This window comes from Colobus angolensis, unplaced genomic scaffold (assembly GCF_000951035.1).
Source record: "Colobus angolensis palliatus isolate OR3802 unplaced genomic scaffold, Cang.pa_1.0 Scaffold72, whole genome shotgun sequence".
NCBI lineage: Eukaryota > Metazoa > Chordata > Mammalia > Primates > Cercopithecidae > Colobus > Colobus angolensis.
In genome coordinates this window covers 3,047,546-3,056,428 of record NW_012120932.1, presented here as the reverse complement: position 1 = coordinate 3,056,428, position 8,883 = coordinate 3,047,546, and the positions used below count along the sequence as shown (strand labels likewise).

The following is an 8,883-nucleotide window of genomic DNA, read 5'->3' as shown; positions in this document are numbered from 1 at the left end:
GTGATCCACCCATCTCGGCCTACCAAAGGGCTGGGATTACAGGTGTGAGCCACCCCGCCCAGCAGGACATGGTTTTTATGTGCATGAATTACTGTAACAAGATGCCAGGCAAAGCAAGGACTACATACACACACACCTACTTGCATTTGAGAGCCTGTCATGTGAAATGTGCTCATGTTCAGTACTCTGGACAATATACCTAGGTGTCTAAAATGAGACCTTGGGTTTAAGAAACAGGATACGTTACCTGAGATAAGCTATATAGTTTTCTTTTAAACATCTGTTTCTATATCAGTATTTCATTGTAAATCATAAAAAAAGTCTATAAATAATAAGTTCTGCATTAGGGTAACTGCAGATGTTCAAAGTTTGCAGTTGCCATTCAAGAGCGCAAAAACGTAACAAAAATTTTTGTTGCTGAATATCTTGAGCCCCCATGTCTACTAATGGCAGAACACTGACATTTCATCCATTTAAGGGAATTGCCTTGACTTAAAGCAGTTTTATGAGAGTCAGTTTATCAAATTCAAGAGGATCTAAATTTCCAAAGGGCTTAACTCATGTCAGCACTAAGGAGGGGTGTCCTTACTGTCTGGTCCATACCGTCTGAACTTGGTCCTTGCTGCCTGCTGCTTCTAAGATCCCAGTTTCAGAAATGTGGTCTTGCCGTCGGCCTCTCACCACTTCATGTTCATGCTCACGTTCATGGTCCTGCTACAGATGTCAGAGATCCATTGTCTACCATCCTTATCTAAGCCACAGGCTTGTTCCTAACTATGGCCCCTTAGCACCTTTGCTCTTCCCTCACACTTAGGGGCTTTCCCTGGACTTCCCTATGCGGGATCCTGTGAGGGGAGCTTTTCTCTGCAAGTTTCATAACCCCTGTTCACTATAAGGTAGTTCATTTTTCTCACATAATACAAAGCGTAGAGGAGAGCAGATGCCGGCACTGACTTAACAGCTCAATAATGTTAGAACTCTAGGTGGGTATTATTGACCCTTAGTGGTCACAGATGGTTGCAGTAGCTCTGATCATCACACAACCACATTCAAACCTAAGCATGATGCAGGCAGGTGCAGTGGCTCACACCAGTGATCCCAGCCCTCTGGGAGGCCAAGGTAGAAGGATGCCTGAGCCCAGGAGTTCAAGACCAGCCTGGACAACATAGCAAGACTCCATCTCCAAAACAGAAAAAAATTAGCCGGACATGGTGGTGTGTGCCTAAAGTCCAAGCTATCTGGGAAGCTGAGGTAGAAGGATCACTCGAGTTGGGGAGGTCAAGGCAGCAGTGAGCCATGACCACGCCCCTGCACTCCAGCCTGTGTGACAAAGCGAGACTCTGGGGTGGGGAAGAAAAGAAACCTTCTCCCTAACCGCTGCTCCTTACATCTCATTAATCAAATCTGGTCACATGCCTACCCCTAGACAAAAACCTAGGGTAACTTTCCTGAGAACCATACCTCAACAAAATCAAGGTTCTCCTAGCAAGGGGATATCTGGGTAGGCAAGTAACAGCGCCTGCCACAGCACCTACCTGTCTTTAGCCAGAGCATTCTTCAAGTCTTTCACTGCTGCGGGGCCACGATGTACACAACCCTTCCCTAGAAGCTTTGTGGTCTCAGGTTATGCCCCGGGGAAAAAATGCAAATCAACCATCCCCTGATCCTGGATTCCCCTTAATCCATACAGGTAGTCCCAACCATGCCCATGACAGAGTGTGCACATGGACCTCTTCTCCAGCACTCAGCAGTCTGACTGGTTTCATTTCCTCACATCTTACTGCTTGCTAGTAACTCTTCTTGGGTGGAAAAAAAGACATGGTTCAATATGCATCTTTCTCTAGTCCATTGCATATAATTTGATGAGACCAGCTGGTTGGGGAGACCCTAACCCAGCAGCACTAGAGGCATTAAAGACACATACTCACAAACACAAAGGTGTGAAGTGGAAAATCAGGGGTCTCACAGCCTTCAGACATGAGAGGGGAGACCCTAAGCATTAAAGACACATACTCACAAATACAAAGGTGTGAAGTGGAAAATCAGGGGTCTCACAGCCTTCAGACATGAGAGCCCCAAACAGAGATTTACCCACATATTTATTAACAGCAAGCCAGTCATTAGTATTGTTTCTATAGATATTCGATTAACTAAAAGTATCCCTTATTGGAAACGAAGGGATGGGCCGAATTAAAGGAATAGGTTGGGCTAGTTAACTGCAGCAGGAGCATGTCCTTAAGGCACAGATCGCTCATGCTATTGTTTGTGGCTTAAGAATGCCTTTAAGTGGTTTTCCGCCCTGGGAGGGCCAGGTCTTCCTTGCCCTCATTGGTAAACCCACAACCTTCCAGCGTGGGCGTTATAGCCATCATGAACAGGTCACAGCGCTGCAGATTTTGTTTACGGCCAGATTTTGGAGGGCTTGTTGCCAACAATAACTCATTGTTCTCAGCTCTCCAGGTTTTACCTCTTCAAATTTATGCAGAACTCTAAAAAATCATTTTCTCTGTACCTCCTTCTGACATTTTCAGCCAATTTTGGCCTCAAAGCTAAGAATATATTGCTTGGTCATTGCCGAGTTATTTGTCCGTCCTTCCATGGGGCAGTAAGCTAAGACTTTTAGCCTAATTCTCATGATGGAACAACTTCAAAGAAAAGGGAAAAACAAAGTGCTTTATTAAAATGTACCATTATGGTCAGAACTCCAATAGTGTGGAAGGCAGTGTGTGCACAGGAAACAGGGAAGTATATGTGAACTCTATACTTTCTGCTGTTTTGCTTTGAACCTAAAACTGCTCTAGAAATTAAGGTTTATTACTTTAAAAAATGCTTTATTGTTCCAGTTCTGTACCAGGTCCTGTGACAGATCATATATATTGTAGAGTCCAAGTAATGTGGGAAGCCTCCCTCACCTAACCAGCTTTCTCTGCTCCTCTGCTTGAAATTGAAAACAGTCCCACACAACTCTGAGCCTCATCAGACTCCCAATGAAAATTTCTCAAGTCCAGGGTCAGGAGTGCTGCTCATCGGAGGCCACTTGGTGTTTTTCTTTAAATGGCGGGAATGGAACAGAGCTTGTCAGTCCTTGCCAAGTTTTTTTCCCTAGTGCTGATTATTTCAGATAACTGTTACTTCCTTTCTCCCCTCCTTCCTTACTAGTGGAACCCTGATTCTATTCAGCCTGGCAATCAGTCCTGCCAGGACCACACTTTCCAGGCTTCCTTGGTCTAAATTAGTCTGTGACAGTTCCAAGGGATTACACATAAAGGAGTCACGAGGTGGCATTTCTTGAGAAAACTAAATGAGTTCAACCATAAAAACGTCTCTTCTGCCTTTTCCATCTTCATGCTTGGAAAAATGATGTGGCCAGTTATAGCAGTCAGTTGTTACAGAGGTAACCTTGAGAATGGAAACCATGTGTTAGGGCTGGAAGAAAAGTTAGGAACAATCTAGGACATCAGTCATGAAGCTTCCGTATCACTGGGGTACCTCATTTTTACCCTTTTTTCTCATGTTACCAATTCAGTGCAGTTACACCAACCCCACATGCTTACTTATGGATAGTTTTTAAGTCAAACTAAAATAAGTTATGGGTTTCTATCAAGAAGTAGGATTTCAGAATCCCAAAGGGTCTGATGCTTCCTTCAGGTCACCCATTCAACCGGCAAACAAAACACTGCTCAGGGTCAAGATTGATGACCAGTCCTAAGAGGGCCCAACTCCTTTCCCAGTCCTCACAGGACCCCAACAACAGAAAGCAAAGTAGGAAACAAAATGGGGGGAGAGCAAGGAACCTGGAAAATTGTTAGTTCAACAGAGTAGGAAAAAGGCTAGCTGATGTGACTCAAATATTTCAGTAAAAATGATTAGAGATAAATTTAGAATACTTTAAGTGAAACTAGAAATACTTTAAGAGTCTTGCTCTGTCATCCAGGCTGGAGTGCAATAGCACAATCTCCAGTCACTGCAACCTCCACCTCCCTGGTTCAAGCGGTTCTCTTACCTCAGCCTCACAAGTAGCTGGGATTACACGTGCCCACCACCATGCCCAGCTATTTTTTATTTTTAGTAAGACGGGGGTGGGGGTGGGGTTTCATCATGTTGGCCAGGCTGGTCTCGAACCGCTGACCTCAGGTGATCCGCCTTGTCTTGGCTTCCCAAAGTGTTGTGATTACAGGCATGAACCACTATGCCAAGCAGAAATACTCATTTTGAAATCACCCCTAATCCTATCACACCTCATTTCCTTGCTCTTTTCCTACACATCTTCACCTAAATCAGTGCACATGAAATTGATGCAGTTTTGCCACAACTTAAATCTTTAAAGAACTGTACCATGTAAGGTACCTTAAACATACCCAACCATCTCAATTCATAAAAGAAATTTAAAGCCCCAAGTATGAGAACATCCCTAGAATCCGCTTCCTTCCTTCCACTGGAACCAGGGGCTGCGCAGCAGAGGGGCAGGATGGGAAATTCCACCGAATTTCCTTTCAGCCTTGTCACCCCTGGAGTCTTTTAAATGTTATTACTGCTCATGATCAGGCAAGGGTGGTTCACGCCTGTAATCCCAGCACTTTGGAAAGCCACAGTGGGTGGATCACTTGAGGCCAGGAGTTCAAGGCCAGCCTGGCCAACATAGAACCCCATCTCTAATAAAAATTTAGAAAATTACCTAAATCCCATCTACTCCACCCAAGAGGTAGACGTTGTAGAGGTGAGCTGAGAGATCACACCACTGCACTCTAGCCTGGGAAACAGAGGGAGACTGGCTAAAAAATAAATAAATAAATAAATACACTACTGTTCAAAATAGTTGGAAAAAGATGGCATGCTAATGCACAAATTCCAGTCTCATTCCTAGAATAAATGCTCGAACTAGTGAAACGAGAGATAAGAGTTTTTACAAGGTAGTGTCTGCCTGAGCAGACTCAAACAGTAATTACTCAAGTAAAGAAAGGAGGCTGTGCTGGCCAGCACTTTGGGAGGTAAAGGTCAGAGGATAATCAGGAGTTCAAGACCAGTCTGGGCAACATGGTGAAACTCTCTCTACAAGAATAAAATTAGCCAGGCATGGTTGTGTGCACCTGTAGTCCCAGTTACTAGGAAGCTCGAGTCTGGGAGGTCAAGGCTTGCAGCAAGCTGTGATCGTTTCACTACACTGCAGCATGGGTGACAGAGAGAGACCATCTCAAAAACAAAAAAGGAGGGTGATCCTGAGCAGTTAATTGTCTGTCTTCCAAAAATGGAAGAGCTGGAAATAGCTCGCATTAGCTTTATTTTTTATTTTTTTATTTTTATTTTTATTTTTTTGAGACGGAGTCTCGCTCTGTCGCCCAGGCTGGAGTGCAGTGGCGCGATCTCAGCTCACTGCAAGCTCCGCCTCCCAGGTTTACGCCATTCTCCTGCCTCAGCCTCCCGAGTAGCTGGGACTACAGGCGCCCGCCATCTCAGCCCGGCTATAGTTTTTTGTATTTTTTAGTAGAGACGGGGTTTCACCGTGTAGACCAGGATGATCTCGATCTCCTGACCTCGTGATCCACCCGTCTCGGCCTCCCAAAGTGCTGGGATTACAGGCTTGAGCCACCGCGCCCGGCCAACATTAGCTTTATTAATACATCTGTAAATGATCGTCCAATCATCAAATTATTGCTAATGAGAAATAAAATTAAGATCATAGTAATTACAAATGAAAAATGCATCTAATACTGCAAGGATGGGGATAAGGATGACTTAAAAACCGCAAGTTTTGATGTAATGTTTTTATTGAAAAGATGTGTGACAAAGCATGTTAACACCATTTACCCTGTCAAGGAAATCATTTTCATTTTATTGACCTTCCAGTTCTTGTACATATTAAACAGACAAATCACTGTTACACACCATAATGAGCAGTAGCTCAATTACCCATTCCCACACCATGCAATTCCATCCCAACGGCCCCAAATTTTAAATCCAGAAGACAAACCTAGAAACGTGGCAAGGTAAGTATTTGCAGTGTAGAAAAACAGCAGTATTTCAAGTTCTGTTAAATTCTTTCCTTCAGACATAATGTAGACATCAAGACAACAGAAACCTGAGCAAAAACAAAACCATGCTTTCTAAACTTTCCAGTGACCCCAAAAGGGAGAGACACACCAGCAACTAAGTATACTTCAGAAGTCTCAAATTCTCATTAGTTGACTTTCAGTTATCAATGTCAGCACCATGCTGCAGTTTATAAATCACTAATGCAAACACTGCTCTTTGGTATTCTTGTAATGTTATAATTTGAGAAAACCTGCAGAAAGAACTCTGCTTACACCAAAGCAAAGTAGCAAGGAAACAGGTTACCGTTGAATAATAAGGCCCTAAGAAAGGCAGCAGGTCGTATAGTTACCTCCTTGTGGGCAAAATCCCTGCCCTAAAACTATGCAACCTACTACCTCTTCCTAGGAACCCATTTTTTTTTTCTTGCTGGTCTTCTACTTGGCAGATGCACTTCAAATTAACCTGTTAAATTAGGTCACGTTCTTTTGAGTTTTGGTTCAAATTCAAACTAATCAGAATTCTTTCACTCATGCTTTTGAAAAGTTATCTGGCCATATATGACCTTGGTGAAAAGTCGCAAATATATTTGCTTAAAATGCAACCTCAAGTCACAAAGGAACAAGAAAGTAATGTAATTACATCACAGGATGTAAGCCAGTAGTCTAACACTCAGCCCACCACATATTACTGGAGTCCTGGACTTTTAAACATTTAATTACTTTTTTTTCTTTTATTTGGGACAGAGTCTCGCTCTGTCACTCAGGCTGGAGTACAGTGGTGTGATCTCGGCTCACTGTAACCTCCACCTCCCAGGTTCAAGTGATTCTCCTGCTTCAGCCCCCCAAAGTAGCTGGGATTACAGGTGCCTACCACCACACCCAGCTAATTTTTTGTATTTTTAGTAGAAACAGGTTTTCACCATGTTAGACAAGCTGGTCTCGAACTCCTGACCTCAGATGATCCACCCGCCTCGGCTTCCCAAAGTGCTGGGATTACAGGCATGAGCCACGACACCCAGCCTAATTTTTGTATTTTTATTAGAGACCATGTTTCACCAGCTGGTCAGGATGGTCTTGAACTCCTGACGTCAGGTGCTCCACCCACCTCAGCCTCCCACAGTGCTGGGATTACGGGTGTGAGCCATGGTGGCTGATCCAATTACCAACATTTAAATATCAAATTTCATAAAATCTCCAGTGTCTCCTGGTAACTGGAAAAGTAGGTGACAATGTAAACCCTGCTTGCTATCAACCGCAGCAAATTAACTTACTGTATTTCCCAGTTAAAGCTAGCCCCTCCTGGGCCTCTGATGGTATTTCAGTTTTTGACCCCTGAATTAAAGTAAACAGAAACAAATTCTGATGAATTTCATCATCATTAGAAAGTTTTTAGTCACTCTATCCATAAAGGCACTTTTAAAGTTTTGTTTCAATTTACTTACTCTGCTTAGCTAATAATGTCCTTATGTAATAAATAAAATATATAAATTAATTTTTCTCCAGGGCTTAGTTTAATTATTAAAGATACGTTTCCAACTGAAGGTGGCAACATTATGTTGGAAGAACATGTGTCAGAAAAACCACAAAATTTCATGACGGTACTTGCTACACTTTCAGCAAAAGAGTTATACATATTTCCAATTCACAAAAGTTAAGCCAAAGAGAATTCTTAGAACACTCCCACTCTTCTTTGGCACATCAAAAGGCAATAAATGTCATTTTCTCCCATGTTTTTATGTGCAGTTTAGAACAAAGACCAATTATCTATGCAGCTGTCCACAGTGGATAAAACAAAAAGCATAAATTTGGTCCAGAGTAAGTCACCTGGGTTGGGCCCATCCAAGGAAGTCTGATGTTGCTCCTCTCATGAAAAGTACCAATGGCACTGCACAGTGATTATCTTAGATATTAAACAAAAATTTCTCCTTAAATTTCCATTTATTGGAAATGACTGGAGAGGGAGGAACTTCTCCCTCACCTCCACACTGCCTCTTTTCCAACACAAAATAGTTTAAACAACATGCACTTAGAGAGCTTTTAGCCTTGCTTGTTGATAACAAGACCCAAGTTAAGAGTATATGGTTCACCCATCGGAGGAAAGCTAAAACATGGACCTTCATGGGTGTTAAAATTAAAGAAAACTTTTCCAGCAATTTTTCTATTTTCTTTAAAGCAACAACCTATGGACTTCCCCATCTGACATTTTCAAGTGACTCCACTGTGTGAATGAAGGACTACTTCAGGGTTTGAGGACAAAGCTGAGATCTTAGCACTTACCAGTGAGCAAACGTAGAACCCAGAGCCCATCTCTCCTTTTCCAGGCTGCTGAGTAAAGTCTGGCTCAATCAACATATCAATGAAGCAGTGCTTACAACATTCTCCAAGACCACCCAAAACCCAAACTGGAAATGAATCATGATTAATCTGACTCATTTGGCTCACACAGTGCCCTTCCAATATGTATTTACCTTTACCACCCAGGACCTCACCTTGGACATGTGTACCAGGATGTAAGGCAATAAACCTATTCACAATTCCATAAGGGCCTGGTCCTCTAATTAAGATTTCCTGAAGGCTACTTACTTTCTCTACTCATTAAGATTTTTGCTTAACTTCAAATTTCTGAAATATACCATATGTGAAAAATTTAAATGTTAATCTCTGTGCTTACTGTACTATACTTGAACAGAGAAAATTAACTGATAAACTGTAAACACAGAAAGTCAAAATTAATTCTTCTGAGTTTTAATATCATCTAAATAAAAACAAAATAATGCAGCAAGTCTACTCCTCAGGGAAGGCAATAGATTGTATAGTTATCTCCTGAACAGGGTAAAATCACTACCCCACAACT

General features: G+C 42.4%; 1 long non-coding RNA gene across 2 annotated transcripts in view; it reads left to right on the top strand.

The window, feature by feature from the left end:
• The window catches only part of LOC105501498, a 33,476-nt gene extending 24,795 nt beyond the window's left edge, over nucleotides 1–8,681 (top strand). For both annotated transcript variants that reach the window (XR_001000200.1, XR_001000199.1), the window contains one exon: nucleotides 7,533–8,681. This is a non-coding gene — a long non-coding RNA (uncharacterized LOC105501498). The remainder of the gene's footprint in view (nucleotides 1–7,532) is intronic.
• The last annotated feature ends 202 nt before the right edge of the window (nucleotides 8,682–8,883 follow it).